Source organism: Monodelphis domestica, chromosome 5 (genome assembly GCF_027887165.1).
Source record: "Monodelphis domestica isolate mMonDom1 chromosome 5, mMonDom1.pri, whole genome shotgun sequence".
NCBI lineage: Eukaryota > Metazoa > Chordata > Mammalia > Didelphimorphia > Didelphidae > Monodelphis > Monodelphis domestica.
Window position 1 is genome coordinate 30,527,396 of NC_077231.1, and position 21,182 is coordinate 30,548,577.

At 48.8% G+C, this 21,182-nt stretch overlaps 1 long non-coding RNA gene across 1 annotated transcript in view; it reads left to right on the forward strand.

The window, feature by feature from the left end:
* Nucleotides 1–13,360, forward strand: part of LOC130454383 (uncharacterized) — an 18,897-nt gene extending 5,537 nt beyond the window's left edge. Inside the window, exons 2-6 of the long non-coding RNA XR_008912025.1 lie at nucleotides 5,331–5,516; nucleotides 7,534–7,687; nucleotides 7,924–8,012; nucleotides 12,760–12,890; nucleotides 13,108–13,360. This is a non-coding gene — a long non-coding RNA (uncharacterized LOC130454383). The remainder of the gene's footprint in view (nucleotides 1–5,330; nucleotides 5,517–7,533; nucleotides 7,688–7,923; nucleotides 8,013–12,759; nucleotides 12,891–13,107) is intronic.
* The last annotated feature ends 7,822 nt before the right edge of the window (nucleotides 13,361–21,182 follow it).

The window sequence follows — 21,182 nt, forward strand, 5'->3', positions numbered from 1 at the left end:
GTGACCCTGGGTAAGTCACTTTGCCTAATCCTTACTGCCCTTCTGTCTTAAGACCAGGGTTTTAAAAAAAAGAATTAAGGAAAATCAGGATGGGAGAGGGCTGTAGGGGAAAAGGTAACATTCAGTTTGGAATGTATTGTCTCTGAGATGCCAACAGGACATCATCCAGTGGGAAATGTCCAATCAGCAGTGGATAGTGCAGGGAACCAGGGCTCAGGAGAGAGTCTGTGAGCTGGAGAGAAAGAGAGGGAGAGAGAGACAGAGACAGAGAGACAGACAAAGACAGAGAGAGGGAGAGAGAGAGACAGAGAGGGAGAGAGGGGGAGAGAGACAGAGGCAGAGAGAAAGAGAGAGAGACAGAGACAAAGAGACAGACAAAGACAGAGAGAGGGAGAGAGAGAGACAGAGAGGGAGAGAGGGGGAGAGAGACAGAGGCAGAGAGAAAGAGAGAGAGACAGAGACAAAGAGACAGACAAAGACAGAGAGAGGGAGAGAGAGAGACAGAAAGAGAGGGAGAGGGAGAGGGAGAGAGGGGGAGAGAGACAGAGACAGAGGCAGAGAGAAAGAGAGAGAGACAGAGAGACAGAGGGAGAGACAGAGAGGGAGAGAGAGAGACAGAGAGAGAGGGAGAGAGAGACAGAGGGAGAGAGACAGAGAGAAGGAGACAGAGAGAGAGGGAGAGAGAGACAGAGAGAGAGGGAGAGGGAGAGAGAGAGAGAGAGAGGGAGAGGGAGAGATGTATGGGTGCCTTTGGAAGCCATTTGCACGGAGATGCTCATGGGGCTGATGAAGTCATGGGGTGAGAGGACACATCTACATGCATGTATATATGTATGAGAGAGAAGAGAAAGGACAGAAACCTGGGAAATCCCCCCAATTAGAGGCATGATTTAGGAGATGAATGGTCCAGAGAGACTGAGAAGGAGCAGCCACCCAGATGAGAAGAACAGTGAGAGAAAGAGAGTCAGAGACAGAGGCAGAGAGAGCAGTGTCCCACAACTCTAGGGAGGAGAGAGTGCTGGATGGGGCAAAGAAGTTGAAAAGGATGAGGTCTGAGGAAGACCATCCAATTTGGCAATTAAGAAATCATTTCTTTCCCTCTAGTATTTGCTTTCTCCCAGACCTTTCCCCCATCTTGGAGAAGTCACTTAACCCCTTTGTACCTCAGTTTCCTCATCTGTAAACTTTGGATAATATTAGTACCTTGCGTTGTGAGAATCAAATGAGATAATAATTGTAAAGCCCCCAGAACAGTGCCTGGCACATAGTAGGTGCTATCTAAATGTTGGTCATCACCATCTTTATCTCTACTTCCTGCCACTCTCTCTTCACTTCTCAGCTCCATCTTGAACTCACTGCATTGCTGAGTGCTGGTTTTTAAAATGAGATGACCCCAATTCCCATCGGAATTCTTCTACCTCTCAGCTATGAGACCCTGAGAAAGTCACTTAATCTAGCTGGACCAGAGAACTTCTTAAGCCTCTTCCAGCTCTAAAGCTAGGCTCCTGGGAGGGCTCTTTCTCTCTCCCTCTCCCTTTTCTGTCTTTTTTCTTCCCCACACGTTATGCCCTAATTGTCTTATTGGGGTTTCCCTTCCCTGGCTCAATGCCTGGATTTGGGGTCCCCTTTTATCTTCTTCGCCCTTCGTTCTCCCACAGAAGTGGCCAAGCAGGATGGATGCTCTTTCTGTTTTTTCTTAAGGAGTTCAGCATCATCTTTCCTTCTGACAGTGGATCCCAGGCCTCTCCAAGCACACTCTGAGGAGGATCTTTCTCTCTCCCTGACTCCAGACACACTTCTTCCAGCTACCAAGAAGCGGTTCTAATTCTGGAGCTCGAGGGGTGTCTCTTAGCTCTGCCGCTTGGGCAGTCCTTCTTGGTGTCTAGCTTCAGTCTCTCGTGCTGCCATCTCTGCGGGTATCGCCTCCTTGAGCAGAACATCCTTCTGCCACCACTGACCGACAGACTTTCCAAGCTGGCCATCCCTGCCCAGGCTTGACTCTGGAGGGGATTTATTGGTGGCTGCCCCCGGAGGAAGCAGGGACAAGTGTTTTCCTCTCTAGGCCCAGCGTGCTGCCTTGCAGGCCGACTGCTCCCTCGTTCCAGCCCATCGCGGCAGCTGATTTACCTCTGTGGCTGTGGGATTTAGCGGCTGCCCGGGCTCCTGCTATAAATCCCTGGGCAAATAACCACGCTTCGCACCAGAGCCGCCGCCGCCAAGGAGCAGAGCCAGAGCAGATGGTGGGTCTAGAGATGAAGCTGCTGCGGGGGCAGGAAGTGGGGGAAGCCCTTCCCGGGTCATCTGGGCCATCCCTCTGCCTCCAGGCGAGGCTCTCCTCAGCCCGAGCCCGTAGGGACGCTGGCTAAGATGTCCTGCAGTCGCTACCACCAGGAATTCTTTCTCACTTGGGTTGTGGCGAAAGCCTGTCTTCTCTCATCCTGTCATTGATGGAGAAGGAAGCTGCTTGGCTTCTCTCCTCGCTGGGGCAACTCCTTCAGAGTCTTTAACCCCGCTTAGCTTTTAGGGGCCATTGATGGCCGAGCTGCCCTCCCAGGAGAAATTTGAATGACTGATTAGGTGGTGACTACCAAGGGTGGACCAAGATAGAAGTGATTAAGCTGTCCTCCTCCACCTCCCTTTTTAAGCTCTTCATTTGTGACTTAGTAACCCTTCCAAGCCAGGCAGACGGGGTTAAGTGATCCCACAGCTAGAAAGTATCTGAGGTCACATTTGAACCCAGATCCCCCGACTGCAGGCCTGGTACTCCATCCACTGGGCTATCTGATGGCTCTAAGTTACCACAGGATGGTCAAGAGTCGGGAAAAACCCAACTGAAAATAGGCCAAAGGAAGAGGGAGACAACCTTGAAGCCAGTCATTCAGGCTTGGGGGCAGTGACCTTTCCCAAGCGTGGTGCAAAGTGCTACGATCTGGGTCCCCAGACGGCTCTGGGACTTTGGGGTGAAGGGGGTCTCCTTTGAAAAATGGAGGATTAAGAAGAAAAACAGCACCTCATACTGCTGTAGTGCGGGGCATTTTGCAGGGTTTTCTCAAACACCAAGTAATGATCCGTCACATTTATGGTGTATTTTAAGAACTATCCTCACAGGGACCCAACATGCCTCCCCAAAGCCCCTGGGAACTCTGAGCAAGTCCGAATCTCTCCGAACCTCAGTTCGTTCATCTGTAAAATGAGACTGGACTTGGGATCCAACGCCCTGATTTTACTAATGTAATGATTTTACTAACTCATCCTTCTTCCTTCCACTCTCGAACCCTTTCCTGCTCGGGCCCTTGGAGCCCACAGGAGGGAGGTGAGGATGCGGGCCCAAGTCCCACCGCCGGAAGGGCCAGCATCCAGATCCAGCCAGACTCCACAGGCTTTCCGCTGCCTCACTAGCTGTCTGCTGAACCTCCCAACAGTCCTTCGAGGTACCTGAACTGGAGGAAAGTCACTTGGCCAGGCCTACCCATCGGCCTTTCTTTGGGTTCCCAGGACCTAGCACAGTGCCTGACACATGGTAACCATGAATGCGTATTGACTGGCAGATCCATCTTCTTCTTCTTTTGTAAAATTCACCTTCCATCTTAGAATCAATACTATATATTGGTTCCAAGGTAGAAGGGTGGTGAAGGCTAGGGGATGGGGGTTAAGTGACTTGCCCAGAGTCATATAGCTAGGAAATGTCTGAGGTCAGATTCGAACCCAGGACCTCCCATCTCTAGGCCTGGCTCTCAATCCACTGAGCCACCCAACTCCTCCTTTAGATCCATCTTCTTACTCCCATTCACCTCTCTCTGTCTCTGTCTCTTCTCCCTCCCTCCCTCTTTCTCTCTCTCTCTCTCCCTCTCTCTCTCTGTCTCTCTCTGTCTCTCTCTGTCTCTGTCTCTCTTTCCCTCCCTCTCTCTCTCTCTCCCTCTCTCTCTCTCTCTCTGTCCCACTCTCTGTCTCTGTCTCACTCTCTCTCTCTCTCTCTCTCTCTCCTCTCTCTCTCTCTCTCTCTGTCTCTGTCTCTCCCTCCCTCCCTCCCTCTCTCTCTCCTTCCCTCCCTCCTTCCCTCTCTCTCTCTCTCTCTCACTCTATCTCTCTGTCTCTGTCTCTCTCCCTCCCTCTCTCTCGGTCTCTCTCTGTCTCCTTGTCTCTCTGTCTCTGTCTGTCTGTCTCTTTCTCCCATAGCTCCCTTTCTCCTCTCTCTTCTCTTGTTTCCTCATCGCACACATCTAAGCCTGCTACTGCCCCTTCTCTCCCCACAGTCTCCCTCACGGATCCGCAGGCCCTGATGTGATTGTCAACCGTTGGGGCTGAATTCGGGGTGGGGGCCGCTCCCCCGGCTTCTCACCTCAGCCGTGAGTCTCAGTCCCCAATGTCCCCTCTCTGCTTGCTCCCTGTCCTCCTCATCCATCTTCCCTGTCCCCTGCTGCCTCCGCCTGGGAGATCACAGACACTGAATCAGCAGTCAGCACTAGAGTTCTGCTGACAGGGGAATTTCTGCCTCTGCGGCTCCTTCCTCCGCTATCAGGGCTTCTCTCCGAGGCCCAGAGATCTTTGGTGGGGAGGAGGGGAGCCCCAAGGGGGAGGCTAGGAAGAGAACGGGAGAAAGACGGAGATGGAGGAAGAAATAGGAGAGGAGAAAGAGAGGGGAAGGGGAGGAGAGAGAGAGAGAGAAAGGGAATGATGGAAGGAGAAGTGGAGGCACTCATGGATTAGAGGATGTGCAGGGAAGATGCTGGGTCTCGTGGGTAAGACCCCGTCAGCCTCAAGAGGGGGCCTTTGGGGCCGGCTTCCCCCCTCCCCTACCATGAGCCCCTCTTGAGCCCACTGAGGGCATCCCCTTGGCCTCTTCCCACATGCTGGCCTTTGGCTGGCTTGTGTTGGAAGCCGAGTGGCCCGTGGTCTTGGCCAGGCCCTGTGTGTCTCTGCCTGCTTGTATCTCTGTGTTCCCTCTCGGGGTGTCTCTCTCCCTTTCACTCTGTGGTTTGTACTTCATCTTGTTTGCGTGGCGGCGGCGGCGGCGGCTGGGCCTGCTCTAGGGGTTTAATGATCTGTGCCATTATTTATAGCTTTGCGCACCGAGAAACACACTGAATTTATCGCCTGCTTCTATAAATAACCCTGGCAAACGGGTGCCCAGGGAGGCAGTGGGGGAGGGGGAAGCAAGGAAAAAAGGAATGGGGGGAGCAGAATGGGGGGCTGCCTCTCGAAGCCTCTCTTCCAGGCCCCCCCAAACAGGGGAGTGTTTGTGTTTGACTATTGGGTAGCCAGCAGAGAAATGCGTGTGCCTAGGTAAATGGGATTAACTTTCCATTCGTGACTGTTCACACCTATCCCAGTACAGGGATGTGACCTGGCCTGTGCCACAGTGTACGTTGTCCCTCCACCTCAGAATGTTCGGAGAAATGAAGAGGAGGAGGAGGAGGAGGTGGAGACAGTGCCCAGACAGCTTCCAGCCCATTGCCAAAGCCATGGTGCGCTGACCCAGCCCTGGGCCTTGGGAGGATGGCCAGCGGGCGCGGAGGGTAAGGAAGCCCCCAGATGAGCTCCCTGAGCCCCTTCTCTCAGAGGCCAGATGGAATCTCTGGCTCTGGTCACAGCTGGGACCACGACCTCAGCCTGGGATGAGACGAGGCAGAGGAAGAGCTGAGGAAAGTGAGCCGCCTGGGCTGTGAGTGTCCGGAGAGGGTTCAGGCCTCGGCAGGGAGGTCTTTTCAGGCAGGTTTGGGGAGGGGAAGAGGGGGAAATATTCTGTTCCCTTTGTCAGGAGGAAGATGTGGGATGAGCTCCCAGGGCGCCACAACAACCAGCCATTTGCTAAGGGAAAGCAACCTACCGTAGTTGATAGAACACTGGACTAAGAGCCCCGTCTGGCCTCTTGTCCCTGCTCTCCAATAGAATAGAGACTGTCTTTTAAACCTTTACTTTGTGTCTTGGGATTGATAAAAGTATCAAAAAGGCAGGAAGGGCTGGGCAAATGGGGTCAAGTGACTGGCTCAGGGACAGGCATTGAGGAAATGCTTGAGGTCACATTTGAACCTGGGACCTCTCATCTCCAGGCCTGACTCTCCACCCCCTGAGCTACCCAGTGGCCCCTGTAATGAGAACTTCTTGAGGGAAGAGACTGTTCATTCCACCTCTCTGTTCTAGCACCTAGCACAATGCCACGTGCAGATCTGGCGTTAAATGAAGGAATGCCTGGGAAGTAAATGAATGAATGAATGAATGAATGAATGAATGAATGAACTTCTAGTGTGACCCTGAGCTCACAAAGATAAAAGATAAAGGTGTTGGCTCTAGACTTGGACTTTCATAGAGGGAAGACTTGTATGGGTGCCGGCATGCTAGAGCCTCCTGCCCTCTTAGCCCAGCCTGGCAGTCTACCCTATCCCTTGCCTCTCTGGGTCTAGTGCACAGCCAGAATGAGGCCCCAGCAGTGTGGGGTGGCCCCCGAGAGCGCCCAGCCCCTAGGAGATCCCTGGGCCCCTTTCTGCCTAGAAGGAGGCAGGAATCCCACCTCTAGCCTCACTGGCCCAGTTCCACCTGTTCCCCAGTGCCAAGAGCCCTCCTTTCTTCCTGGGGGTTGGCGCATTGCCCGGCTAGGTGCCCAGCTTGGGCAATAGGAGCCCTCCTTCCTGTCTCTCTCTGGCTCTTGCTGCTGCAGCTGCTGCTGGCTGCCACCCCCATCTCTCCTTCAGTTCAGTGCATCCTCCTGGAGAAGCCGGGGGCATCTCTAATGAGGGCATTTGCATAGGGAACGAGCAGCCTTCACAGGTGTTGGCCAAGCTGCCCTCCTTGGCCAGCTCCCCTCCTCATGGCCACCCGGCTTGCTCCTGCTGTGGCCAGTATCCCCTCCCACCGCCCTGGCTTCTGTACCCCATGACTGCGGCGGCGGTGGGGAGCAGGACTGAAAAGACATGGAGGAGGGGGCTGCCTTCCCTCCAGACTCAGGGTTTTCCTTGAGGAACGTGGCAGACCCATCTCCCTTCTTCCTGGTCCTCTTCCGACACCCACAGAGGCACCCAAAGGGGGCATTCTGCATCCTAGGATAAATGACCCAAAGGCATGTGGCAGCAGACTTGGCCTGGGGCTCTCCAGGCTGAGCCCCCACTCACAAGGGCCCCACAGGGTCCGGGGCAAAAAGGGGGCCGTACCAGGGCAGGCCACCTCGCCTCTAACGGAGCCCGCTGTACCCACAAGGCACCTCGTGTGGAGCAGGATCCCCGAATCCACAATCCAAGCTGGCCCAGACTCAGATGCTTGGAAGATGCCCATTGTCCTTCTCCAGAGGCTTCTGCCCATCCATAGAGAAGGAAGTGAAGCCTGATGGGAAGGGCCGGAGAAAGACATAACCCAAGAGGAGGGGGAAGAGAAAAGGGTGAGGATGCAGAGAGGGAGAGAGGGGCAGGGGCTGGGGGACGCCGGGCAGAAAGAAGGCAAAGGCCTGTCGAGGAGCAGAGATGGAAGGACCCCGGGAAGAGGGGGGCCGAGGCAAAGGAGGGAAAATCCCAGCAAGGTCATTCTTTGGTTCTTCCCTCGCAGCCCTCTCCTGTGCAAGCCGCGGGCAGCCAATCCTGAGCCCCTCTGCCTCTCCCCGCACCGCTCTCTGCAGCTGGCCCTAATGATGGATGGGGCTGTTCAGCAGTACCTTTTGGGGGACAGGGACCAGCACTGCGTCTAATTACCCCCTTCTCCAGTGAGTGTTCGGGCTGGGGCCTTTCATTAACTGCTGCTCCCTCTCCCCAGGATGGAGGGCTGGGAGGGGGCCGTGACCTTCCTCTGCCCTCTTTCAGGCACGATCGGGGTGGGGAAGGGGAGGATGATGGGAGGCAGCCATAAAGAGCGTTTCGACTTGGGGTGTCGGGAGGAGACGGGAGGTGTCTGGGAGCGATGGGCGGACTCAGAGGAGGCTCCAAATGCCTTTCTCTCCAGGTGAGACAGAGCAGGACAGAAGGGACAGAATGGAGGCCGCTTGCAACAGGAAGCAGGAAGGGCAGATACCGTGGCCCAAGGGACCATGGGTAAATGTGAGCCGAGCTCCGGGAGGGGCCTTAAACACACATGGCTCAGAGAGCGTGAATATGGAGGGCCGACTGTAATGAATTCCCAGCCTGGGCAAGGGGGGGCTGAGGACAAATAATGGGGAGGACTTCCAGCCTGCCAGGGATGGGGGAGACCCAAACAGGTGGCTGGCTGGAGATGGCATGGGGGACGTGGGGAGGCTTTAGAAAGCCCCAAGAGGCTCGAGGCCTCTCTGCGCTTTGGACCACTACCGGGGAGGTGGATGGAGATGACAGACAGGGAAAACGAGGTCGGAGGAGACGAAGAAGCTTTCACGGGGGAGACGGGAGTGACCAGTGCCTGGCTGAGAAGGTGTCGCACAAAGGCCTGCATGGGGCGAGAGCTGCCTGCCCTAGAGTTCCCTTTAGCACCAAATGCCAGGTCTGCTGCCCTCTGCCTCCAGTGAGGGGCTGATGCCCGGACCCTGGAGGGGGCGCTGGGGAGCCGCTTGGGCAGCAAGCACTGTTCTCTGGAGCCCGATTCCAGGATACAGAAGCAGGAAGCTGGCCTTCTCCTGGGCCCCTCAGTTTGCCCTGAGCCGGGGGAGGAGTGAGGCCAGCTCTCTAGCTGCTGACCCTGGCTGGTGGCGATGGTAGAGTGTCAAGGCAGGCGTGGTGGGTGAGGCAAGAGCAGAAGGCTTGAAGGGGGGACGAGCAGGCTGCCCCGTCCCTTTCCTCCCTGGTTCCTCGCCTAAGGGTGCCCAGCTCTGCCCCCCCTTTTCTGGGTTGGCCCCAGGGCCCCCCTCCCCGGCAGGCTGACTCCTGTCAGTAAATGCTCTGCCCTCCCTAAGCCCTCTCCTCTGTCACTGGGACTCTTCCCCACCCAGGAGTCAAGCGTACCTGCCCGGCTCCCTGCCCTCGCCGCTGCCACCCCTTCCCCATTCTGCCCCGTCCTTTGTTCTTTCTTGCATCCCGGGGGGGCCCCTGGACCAAAGAGGCAGGCCGGGAGAAAGAGAGGGGCTGGGACTGGTGTCCCCCAAGTGACAGGGACAGCCTCGCCTAAGGGGGCTCAATTCTGATTGGGAGGGAGCCTGGCGGGGCGACTCTGTTTGGGGAAGAGGTCAGGATCCTCCCTGCTGGAGTGTGAGAGGGAGACAGATGGGGTGAGCAAGAGGCAATCCATCATCCATAGCTCCCGTGCTCCCCGGGGACCAAGGGAGCCTTGGCCCAACCAGGCTCTTCCAGCCACAGTTCTGCACATGCACACACACTCACACACACTCACACACACACACACACTCACACTCATACACACACTCACACTTACACACACTCACACACACTCACACTCATACACACACTCACACACATTCACACACACTCACACTTACACACACTCACACACACTCACACTCACACACATACGCACACTCACACACATTCACACACACTCACACTTACAAACACTCACACACACTCACTCACACAACTCACACTCATATACACACTCACACTCATACACACACTCAAACTCACACACTCACACTCACACACATTCACACACACACACACCTGCAGACAATCAAATTAGAAAAAAGAACAGACACAGAAACACACAGTCACAGAACAGTGACCCAGAGACACTGACTCGGGGAACACACAGGTGAAAGTCCCCTAAAATGAGTGGCGCGTACCCCCAGCGTCCCAGCCGGTCTTCCTGCCACGAGTCTTTCCCTGCTTCAAACCAAGGCTGATTGATCTAATGCCCAGCTCTGATTGGGGTTCTCTCTTGCCAAAAAATCTTCACTGGTCAAGACAGATAGGTAGCATAGTGGATAGAGAGCCAGAACTGGAGTCAGGAGGACCTGGGTTCAAATTTGACCTTAGATACTTCCTAGCTGGGTGACCCTGGGCAAGTCACTTAACCCCCATTGCCTAACCACTCTTCTGTCTTGGAATCAATACTGAAGGGAGCAGCTAGGTGTCTCACTGGATGGAGAACCATGCCTAGAGATGAGAGGTCCTATGGTTCAAATGTGAACTCAGACATTTCCCAGCTGGGTGACCCTGGGCAAGTCACTTAACCCCCATTGCCTAGCCATTTCCCCTCTTCTGCCTTGGGACCAATATGTGGTGTTGATAGAGTAGACAGAGGGCAAGGGCTTTAAAAAATCTTCTCTATTTTCTCATTACCTGGAGGCTAACATCCCAAACCAAACATTGGAGGTCCTCCTCCTGCCACCCCAACTGACTTTTCCAATCTCGCTCCCACTATCATAGAGTAAACATTTGATAAAGACCGATTGCCTGATTGCTTCCCTATATGAGCCCTGTGCTCCCATTATGGTTCTAGTAGGAGCTTCTGCCTACATTCTCCTTCCTCAGTAGTCTTTCAGAGGAGACTTACACAGCTTTCTAGCCCTGGCACTGATGATGCCTCCTCCTCCAGGAAGCCTTCTCCAATCCAACACAGTATGTCTCTCCTGCTATTCTGAAATAGGACCCATATGCTTCTTTGGGCTCTTATTGTCCCAAGATCTGTGAACATGTTTGTTTTAACATTTTGACTACCAAATTTCAATATACAAAGTTTCCTTGTAGTCCTATGTATTTTTTTTTAATCCTTATCTTCTGTCCTAGTAACAACTCCAAGACAGAAGGGTAAAGGGCTAGGCTACTGGGGTTAAGTGACTTTTACAGGGTCACCAAGCTAGGAAGTATCTGAGGCCAGATATGAACCCAGATCCTCCCAACTCCAGACCTCTATTGTACCAACCTAGCTGCCCCTGTATTTTTCCTCCCTGTGTTTGTTTTTAATTTTCTTTTAAAAAATGTAGAGTTCCAAATTCTCTTCCTCCCACTCATCAAGAAGGCAAGCAATAATTCCTGTGAAATCAAGCAAAGTATTTCCATGCTAGCCATGTCGCAAATCCCTCAAAACAACAAAAAGCAGGAAACATAAAAAATCACATAAAAGGAAGCCTCTGTCTACACTCAGAGTTCATCCGAGTTCCCTGGATGTGGCAGCAGTTTTCCTCCTGGGTCCTTTGGGATTGGCTTGGATCATTGTATTGAGTGGAAGAGCCAAGTCTTTCCTGACTGATCATTGTTACAATAGTGCTGTTACTGTGTCTGCTGTTCTCCTGGTTCTGCTCACCTCACCTCACATCAGTTCATAGAGGTCTTCCCTAGAGGTGTTTCTCTATGAGCTTGGATTTCCCTGTCTCAGTCTTCCTTCTAGGCAGGAAGGGGTCCATTGGCTCTACCTACCCCGTGGCCAAAAGGGTCTGTGACCTACGAAAGGGGAAGAGCCTTGACCCAACACTGCTGGTTATTTTTTCATTATTTCATTCCTCAGACATGACCCTGGTCAGGTCACACAGTCCTGATTGCCTTGCCCTTGCTGCTCTTCTGTCTTAGAACTGATAATGAGATGGAAGAAGGTCAGGATTGAAATAATTAAAAAATAAAACAAAATGCAGCAGGACATAGAGCCCAAAGGGTTAGATTTGGACCAGAGGCTCCCAACTCTCTACTTAAGTCATATTGGGCTAGCCACTGAATTTCTCTGGACCTCAGTTTCCTCCTTTGTAAAATGAGCAAGTAGATTACTAGATGATCTCTAAAATGAGCTGGAAATCCCTAAGAACATCAGAGAAATACTCATTGAAGTGTCTAGTGAGATCTGATGAGTGAGAGGATGTTGCCCTATGGGCAATCACGGTTGACTTCTGGCAAGAAGTGGCATTTGCATTGTGTTTTAAAGGATGGGAAGGAATTCAAGCTCCTTATGTCATCCAACTAGGGTGGAAGCTGCTCTGAGCAGGAACTATATGTTGTTGGCACCTCATGGCATCCTGTTCAGGACCCAGTTCAGGAAGTACTCAGTGGTTTTGCTTCTGATAATGACTGGTGGTTACACAGCACATTTTTATCCAGATTTGAGGAGGGAGAAGGATGAGGAGGCCAGGCTGAGGTGGAGATGAGATCATGATGGGATGGAGCTCCAGAGCCCAGCCTTTGTGCCCTCAGCTTGTAAATGCTCTGCACAGGAAAAGGTCACTTGCCCTAGAGATGTTTTCTGTTCGAGGGTTGGGTGTCTGCATGCCCAGGCACTCACTTCTTCCCTTCTGATCTCCTCTCTCCCCTCCTGGGCACTGCTCTACCCATCTGATCTCCATCTTACACTCCTCTGGCCTCTCCCTACAACTCTGCTTATTCATTGGAATTTGGAATCCACCTTGGTTAGGACAGACCAGATCTTATTGGTCTTGGTGGTTTGGGTTTTAGACTATTTGGAGTCAGTATTATATTGAGATCCCTTTAGGATGTTGTCCTTCTAATGCACTTTTTCTTTTTTTACTTACCTTCTGTCTTGGAATTAATACTGTGTATTGGTTCCAAGGCAGAAGAGCAAGTAAGGGCTACTAGGCTTTGAGGGTTAAGTGACTTGTCCAGGGTCACACAGCCAGGAAGTGTCTGAGGCCAGATTTGGACCCAGGACCTATCTACTGAGACATCCAGCTGCCCTTCATATTACCTTCTCAATAAATGTCAATGGTTCCCTACTATGTCTAACATCCACTATAAACTGCTGTTTGGCATTTAAAAGCCTCCACAATCTGACTGCAACCTGGCAGCTTTATTACGTACTCCTGCCCTTATGACTCTATATATTCCAGTCAAACTAGTCTTCATGCTGTTTCTTCACACAAAATCCTCCATTTCCTATCTCCAAACCTTTGTGCTGGTCATTCCCCATTTCTAGAGTCCCTTCAGCCTTCAGTTTCCTGAAGTCAGTGATTGTCTCGAAAGTCTGGATTGTCAGGAAAGAGGGAGGTCTTCGGGGGAAAACTCAAGAAGAGGAAACCAAACTATAGCTTTGGATGGAGACCAAAGGTCAGACACTTAACCCCTGGATAGCTGGAGATCTCTCTTACAATTTATCTTTCTCCTGATTGGGTGTTGGGGAAAGTATGGGAAAGATAGGAGAGTAAATAAGCAGGACAGGAAAGGAGATTAAAGGGAAGGACTGATGGTGGCTTTAAAATCAATAGGATCATAAAATTTAGGGGGAACTTAGGGGATCATCTAATCCAATCTTTTTATTTTGTAGATGAGAAAAAAGGGGGGAAATGACTTTCCCAAGGTCACCCAGATATGAAGTGGCAGAGAAGCAGGTCTTGGGGTACCATCTGAGATGCTCTTTCTCATGCCTTAATGGTGATCTGACAATGACAGGGGAGAGGATTCCTACACTACCAAGGCCAAGGTCATTATGAGATTTATTATGAACAACAGCAGTCATTATTACTAACTACTTGAGAATTCTTAGAGATAAGATCAAGGTAATAAATCTTTGAAAAACATTTTAATTGTATTTTTCTCAATTACACATAAAAACAATTTTTAACATTCATTAAAATTTTTTAAAGATATTTTATATTCCCAATTACATGTAATAACAATTTTCCACATATGTTTTTCTGAAGTTATAAGATCCAAATTGTCTCCGTCCTACCCTTTGCTTTCCCGTTCCTGAGATGGTAAGCAATTGGATCTAGGTTATACATGTATTATCATTGACATTCATTTTTTAAAAATCATTTTTAAGTTCCAAATTCCCTCCCTTCCTTCCATTTTCCTCTCTTGAGGAGAAAAGCACTCTGCTCTGTTTTATACAAAAACCTATTTCCATACTAACCATGTTGCAGAAGAAAACAGACCAAAAAAAGAAGAAAAAAAGAAAAGAAAGGTTTAAAACCTTGTGCTTGGCTCTGCATTCAGACTCCATCAGTTTGTTCTCTTTTTATCATAAGTCAATTATCTTGTATCATTGCATTGTATTGCTAAGTGATTCCCAGTTGATCCTTGTACAATTTTGCTGTTACTATGTATAATGATCTGCATTTACTCACTACTTTGCATCAGTTCATACGAGTCTTCTCAGGTTTTTCTGTGTGTCATTCCATAGAGCTCAATAGTATCCCATCACAATCTCTTATTCAACCATTCCCCAGTAGATGGACATCTCTTCGATTTTTAATTCTTTACTAGCACAAAAAAGGAGCTACTAGAAATATTGGTGTACAAACAGAACCTTTTTCTTTTTCTTCGATTCTTTGGGGTATAGACCTCATATTGTTCAGTCAAGGGATATGCACCGTTTTATAGCCCTTTGGGCAGAGCTCCAAATGGCTTTCCAAAATAGTTGGCTCAGTTCATAACTCCATCAACAGTGTATTAGTGTCCCAGCTACCATTTGTTGTTTTCCTTTTCACGCATGTTAGCCAGTCTGATAGGTGTGAGCTGGTACCTCTGAGGTGTTTTAATTTACATTTTTCTAATCAATAGTAATTTAGAACATTTTTTTATGTGACTGTAGAAGCCTTTGATTTCTTCTTCTGAAAACTGCTTGTTCATATCCTTTGACCATTTATCAACTGGGAAACAACTGGTATATTTTTAAGTATGACTATTTATATATACGAGAAATGAGGCCTTTTCCAGAAAAACATGCTCTAAAAATTTCCCCCCAGTTTCCGGCTTTCCTTCTAATTTTGACTGCATTGCTTTTGTTTGTGCAAAACCATTTTAATTTACTGTAATCACAACGATCCATTTTACATCCCATAATGCTCTCTGTCTCTTGTTCGGTCATAAGTTCTGTACCATCTGCCTATTTATTCTTGGTACTTATCTCTGCTCTGACTTAGGCACAGTCACTGTGTGAGCCTTGAGTTTTTGGTCTCCGCCTTCAGCTTTCTGCCCTTTCCAATCTCCCCTCACTCAGATTTTAAGATTTGGATCTTAAAAAGATATTTCAAGTCAGTCAAGTCAATAAGCACCTGCTACGTACGTCTCAGCCACTGTGCTAAGCTCTATGTTAAACAACAAATAACTGCCGCATCCCCGCAAATTGCTTTTTAACCCAGCAACACACACAAATTCACATGTGAACTTTGCCCCTGGAAATCCATTTGGGGAAAACAAGAGAGAACCTCGTTTCCTGAAGAGTCCTGACAGCTTGCAAACAGCCTGGGCTAAATTGCGCCTCTGAGTACACATGAAGGAAAATGTCTGTTTTATGTTTTTGTTTTCTTGGTTCTGAGGGGGAGTAGGAATGACTGAGGGCTGGTAGCGTGGGAGGATATGGGAGGGGTGCCTGGGCAGTGGAACTCAGCACTGTGAGAGGCTAGCCTGCCAAAGGAGCAAGACTTCCTCGGTCCATCTTCTGGCCCCCATCCCCTTGTCCCCAGAGCCCAGCCTTTCCTATCCGGAGAGGTCTCTGGGTTCAGTGATGCAGTAATTGTTAACACAACTGAAGCAATTTGGATGTTCTTTATGTCCCTTAATGTCCATCCTCTTCCTGCTGCAGTTTTCTTCTTGTTTAGCACTTCCTGGAAATAGAAGCATGTTTTTGGACATGGACAATGTAGTCATTGGTTTTGTTTGACTGCATATTTGTTGCAAGGGCTTTCTTTTTCTTTTCTTTTGGTTCCATTTGAGGGATCATAGGAGGGAGAGAAAGTAAATATCTGTTACCTGAAAAATTAAAGACATGAAAAAATAGAATCATAGAAAGATTTGAAAGGCCACTTAGATATTTTTATTCTGAACATAATAAACACTAGGGAAAATGGACCTTTCCATAGAAATAGAATGGAAAAAGAAGATTGGTTCTACACGAAACTTTAAAGAGAGATCATTCAGTTCAACTCTGTCAATTAAAAAACCCAACTTTTTGTGGGCGACTTGTTTTTATAGCAAAGTCACTTCTGGAAATACTCTTCTGTCACTGCCTCCCACTCCCCCACTCCCACCCCCACCAAATTTAGCCCTATTTTTACAAAGAAAAAAACAAAAAATATCTAATATATCTTGTTGGACAATTTATACAACATTTTGTCCCTAGTAGTCAAACCTTTTCATGTGACAGATAGGGAAACTGAGGGAGGTTCAGAGAAGGAAATGAATTACTTAAGGTTACTAAGAGAGTTAGTTGGTCCTCAAGATTGAAGTAGAATCCAAGATACTTACAAATTAAGTGACCAGTACAAACTAATGAACATAAAATCATGGGATAAACAAAAGACCAGAAGGGGGCAGAATTACAGAACCAGAGATTTAGAGAGCTAGAAGGAGCCTCTAAAGCCATCTAGAATCCCTTCTGGTTGGGCATGTTGTAATGGGGATCCAAGGAGCACAAGATCCAAGGAATACAGCTTCTGCTTGAAGACTGCCCTGAAGTGGGGAACCTATTACTTCTCCAGGTGACCCATTCCATTATGGGACAACTTTAATGAGCAGGAAACTTTTCCTTACATCATCTCAATCCATCCTTTTGTAATGTCTGCACACCCATTTTACCTTTGCCCTTCAGCAAAGTAGGAGAACTCTAAATTTCCTCTGCCTGAAATCCTTTCATACCTGAAGACAGTTGTTGACATCCTCCAAAGATCCAGGGCCGGAAGTCACAGGGCTGGCATTTCAATTCCAGCTCTTTCAGCTGACTAGCTGGATGACCTTAGGGAAGTTATTTCATTGGGGACTCAAATGGGGACTCATCTTCCCCATTTATAAAATAGGGGTTTGGATGAGTTCACTTCTAATGTTCTTTCCACATCTAAATCTATGATCCTATGAAACTGTGATGCTATTTTCTCTTTCAGGCTTGATATTTCCAATTCCTTCAGCTCATCCCCATTCATATGGCATGTTTTCTAGTCAAATCACCAACCTATTTACTGTGCTCTAGATGAATTGGACTCCCCCCCCCCCCACCGTGTCTTTTCTAAAAAGACCAAACAAGGCACTCTAGATGTGACCAAGGCAAAATATGGTGGAATAATTGCCTCCCTCATTCTGAACCCCCTGCCTCTCGATGCCAAAGGATAGCAGTAGCTTTGGTGGCCGCCATATTGGGTCACAATCAGGGTAGATTTTGCAGTTACTAAATAACATAGATCTGTTTTGTTGGAATTGTTATCCAGGCACACCGTCCACATCTGCTGTTTGCAAAGGTGATTTTGGACCCCAACTCGAGAACTTTGTTTTTATCCATATTAAATGCCATCTTAGCTTAAAAGTGGTGAGAGGGAGGGGCAGCTAAGTGCCTTAGTGGATAGAAAGCCAGGCCTGTAGATGGGAGGCCCTGGGTTAAAATCTTAACCCTTAGTATTGATTCTAAGACATTAGGTAAGGATTTAGGAACGTACCATCTTGTTTCAGTCCATTGTTTTAACCTGTCGAGATATATTTTGGATCTTCATTATCATTCAATGTTCTCTCTCTCTCTCTCTCTCTCTCTCTCTCTCTCTCTCTTTCTCTCTCTCTCTCTCTCTCTCTCTCCCTCTCTATCTCTCTTTCTCTCTCTCCCCCTCATCTTCTATCTAAGAAGAGCAGCAAGGGCTAGGCAGTTGGGGTTAAGTGACTTGTCCAGGGTCACACAGCTAGGATGTGTCTGGGATCATATTTGAACCCAGATCCTCTTGACTCCAGGTCTGGTTCTCTATCCACTTGATATCTAGCTGCCCCTGTGTTACCTTTGATAAACATGTGGCCAATACTTACTTTGTTCCAAGAGAGGACTTTTGGGGGGGATGGAGGGGGAAGTGACAGAAATACAAAAATAGTATCAGTAGAACACTAAAGATATACAGAAGAAAACAAATCGTTCAAGAGGGAGGCACAAGAAATGGTTTTATTGCTAGCTTGTTAAATTTAATACGCACTTAAAAATAAAATGTGCAATGGAAGCTCATGGTTTCAAGCACCATCTTCTCTTTTGTTCTTGAAGGATGAAATGTTTGCATTTGCCAGGGATTCAGTTTAGAATTTAATAGAAATTTAAAAACAAGAATACTGACAAGCAGGCCATCCATGCCATCATCTGACTAAGGCTCAGGGCTCTGACATTCATTGTGGGATCCCAGGCAAGTCTCTTCTCTCCATACAGCAATCATTCTTCTTCCAAGAACTGGGCTAAGTTTAATTCATCAAGAATTTCTTGCACACTACATTGGGCGAGGAGCCATGCTAGGAGCTGGAAATGCAAGCACTTATGTTGACATTCATGAAAGATCAAGGACTGGGGTGTAGAGAGGAAAGAGAGAGAACATTATTTCAGGGGGGCAGTTAGGTAGCACAGTGAACAGAACACCAGGCCTGGAGTTGGGAGGATCTAGGTTCAAATCTGCCTTCAGAAACTTCCTAGCTGTGTGACCCTAGACATGTCACTTAATCTTGTTTGCTTAGCTCTTGCCCTTCTGTCTTAGTTGTCACTAAAACAGAAAGTAAGGAGAAAAAAAAAAGATTGAGTACTAGACCTGGAGTCAGGAAGCCCAGAGTACAAATATTTACTAGCTGTTTGACCCTGGGCAAGTCATTTCCCTTAATTGGCTTCAGTTTCCTCATCTGTAAAATGGAAATAAGAATAATAGTACTTCTCTCCAAGGGTCGTTGTGAGGATAAATTGAGATAATATGTGGAAAGTGCCTTGCAAACTCAGCTGTTATAGAAGCCCAACCCCAAGGAGGGGGCAGAATGACTCTCGTGAAGGGCTTTTGTCCCTTTAGTCTTCCTGGATGAAGGAGAGGTCCATGGATTGGTGAAGAGGAGCAGTGGAGATGCCAGTGAACATGCTTGGTAGTGTGCTGTCCAGATGGGGAATGATGGGCTCTGTTGGGCCAGAAAGGCCACACTATCATTTCAAAAAGAGAGAGAGTGTAGATAGCATGAGGAATCCCAAAGGAGGAGCATTATGGTGAGGAGGACTTCTAGAATTCCTTGAACAGAGTAGGCATCCCCCCTTTTGGTATGGAATTCCCCCTTGACTAGCTCTCTATCTTGGTGCCCCCCTCCTCCCTGCCCCTCTCCCTGTGCCCCCCTCAGCCCCTCCTCTCTTCCTTTTTGCCTCCTCCCATCCCCGTCCGTCCGTCCGTCTGTCCGTCTCCCTGAATGTTCCCACACCACCCAAACGTCCCTCAGCAGCCTCCCAGCCCCAGCTTTGTAGTAACTGATGAGCCATCCCAAGCAAACAAAGCAGAGTCTTTGCCTCCGCAAAGCTTTCCCCTTGATCCTCCATGGCCCTGTCTCTCCTCCAGGTCCTCTGGGAAGAGCTCCAAAGCCTGTGAACAAGCCCAAGGATATGGTCCTGTTCTCAGAAGACAATTTATAGCTAGGAGTCAAGGAGCGCATTTTAATGAAGTTGCCAAAGTAGGTTAATGGGCTGTGGGGAGTTTTGCTCCCCCTTCTCTTCTTTGCCCCCTCCCCGATCTTGTGCTGATAAATGTCCACGCCATTGGAGAAGGAGTTCCAGAGCCTGCGGAGACATTGCACCCATTCTCCTGCCTCCCAGCCAGGACCAGCCTCATCCAGACTCTTGAGAATTTCACCCAGAATTAAAGTCATTCTCCCAAACACCATCTCTTTCAAGGACCTGCTCCAGTGCCCAAGGGGGTGATGGGAAGGGAATACCAAGAATGGGGGCGGAGGGTCTAGGGCTTGGCTGCTCTCTTTAGTCTTGACTTCCTCCCTGAGGGGTTCTCAAAAAGTGCCCATTCCAGAGGACCCTGACACTGGCACATGGCCAGCATGGCCCCTCTACAACAAATAACTTCTAGTCCAGACAGATGTTGCATCTCAAGTAGAAAACCACTGGCTCACAGCAGCCCAGAGCTGCCCCCAGACACAGTATAGTTGTCTCCTGCCCCATCTCCTCTCCCCTTCTAGAGTTGACAAACAAGAATATTTTTAAATGAACAAAATATAGAAAAAAAGGAGGGAAGAAAGGGAACAAGCATTGATTAAGCATCTATTATGTGCCAGGCTCTGTGCTAAGGCCTTATGAATATTGTCTCATTTGATCCTCACAACAACTCTGTGAGGTAAATGCTATTATTGTCTCCATTTTACACTATTTGAGGAAACTGGGACAGACAGGTGAAGGGACTTGCCCAGGGTCACATATCTAGTAAGTGTTTGAATCTGAATTGGAACTCAGGTCTTCCTGACCCCAGGCCAAGAAACCAATTATATTGAAATATTGTTATCAAAATAGTTTACTGAACAAGTTCCTAGCCTCTAGGTCTATGATGGTGAACCTATGGCGTGTGTGCCCAAAAGGACACACAGAGCCCTCTCTGTGGGTGTGCCTGAAGTCTTTGTTGTTGTTGTTTTTACTAGAAAGCCAGAGAGATTGGGACAGAGTTGTTCTCTTCCCCTTCTCCATTTGCCTCGCTTCACCTGCCCCTCTGCCCAGCAGCTCAATGGGGAGCTCTTCTTCCCTCCCCTATCCGGGGTAAGGTGGTGGTGGGAAGGTTATGGCACTTGGTATTTGCTATAGGTTAAGAACTCTCTTCTTTAGATGCTCTCAGGTCACTGAACCTTTTAGTCCTTCTAACCCAATAAGAAACACAGATAGACATAGTTATGGAGGCAAGAAGACAAGTAGTTGTGGAGATAGTGGAATGGGGTGAGCACAGAAACCTTTCCCTGGCTATTAAATCACTAATGAAATAAAAATCAGGTGCAGAGCTGTGACACCTTGGTCAAGTATCATGGTGGGGAAAGCTCATTTGAGTATCAAGAGGAGGAGGAGCACAGTCCAGGATGATGTTGTTCTCCTCTAGTTTTTTTAAAGATTCTGCCATCATCCCCATAACCATTCCCCAAAAGTCATTCATTGTAACAGACTTCCAACTTCTCTGCCAAGATAGGGAGGCTCATTTTCTTCTGTCTTCTCTGGGGCCAAGCTTTGTCATGAGGTTAGGGTTTCGTCAGGTTATTTTTGCCCTTTTCCATATACACTTTTTTAGTCATTGTGTATGTTGTTTGTCTGGCCCTGCCTCAGTTCACCTAGTCATCACCTATTCATATTCAGTTTCGTTCATGGACCAGAGTTTGTCTAACCATTCTGCAGTCAGCAGGCATCCTGTTTGTTCCCAGTTCTCTGCTACCACAAAAAAGTGTTGCTCTGACTTCTTTGTTGTTCATGGGACTTTTCTTTCCGTGTTTGCCTTCCTGGCATTATATCCTCAGCAAGCTGTCTCCAAATTTTCTGGCCCTGAATAAAGTCCTGGCTGCACCACCTTAGTTCCAGCTCTGGGCCTGCCTGGGGTTTGCAGGACATTATGCAAGGCACTTAATGAGATAATAGGTTTAGATAAGGCACACTCCCTACCCTCCTGG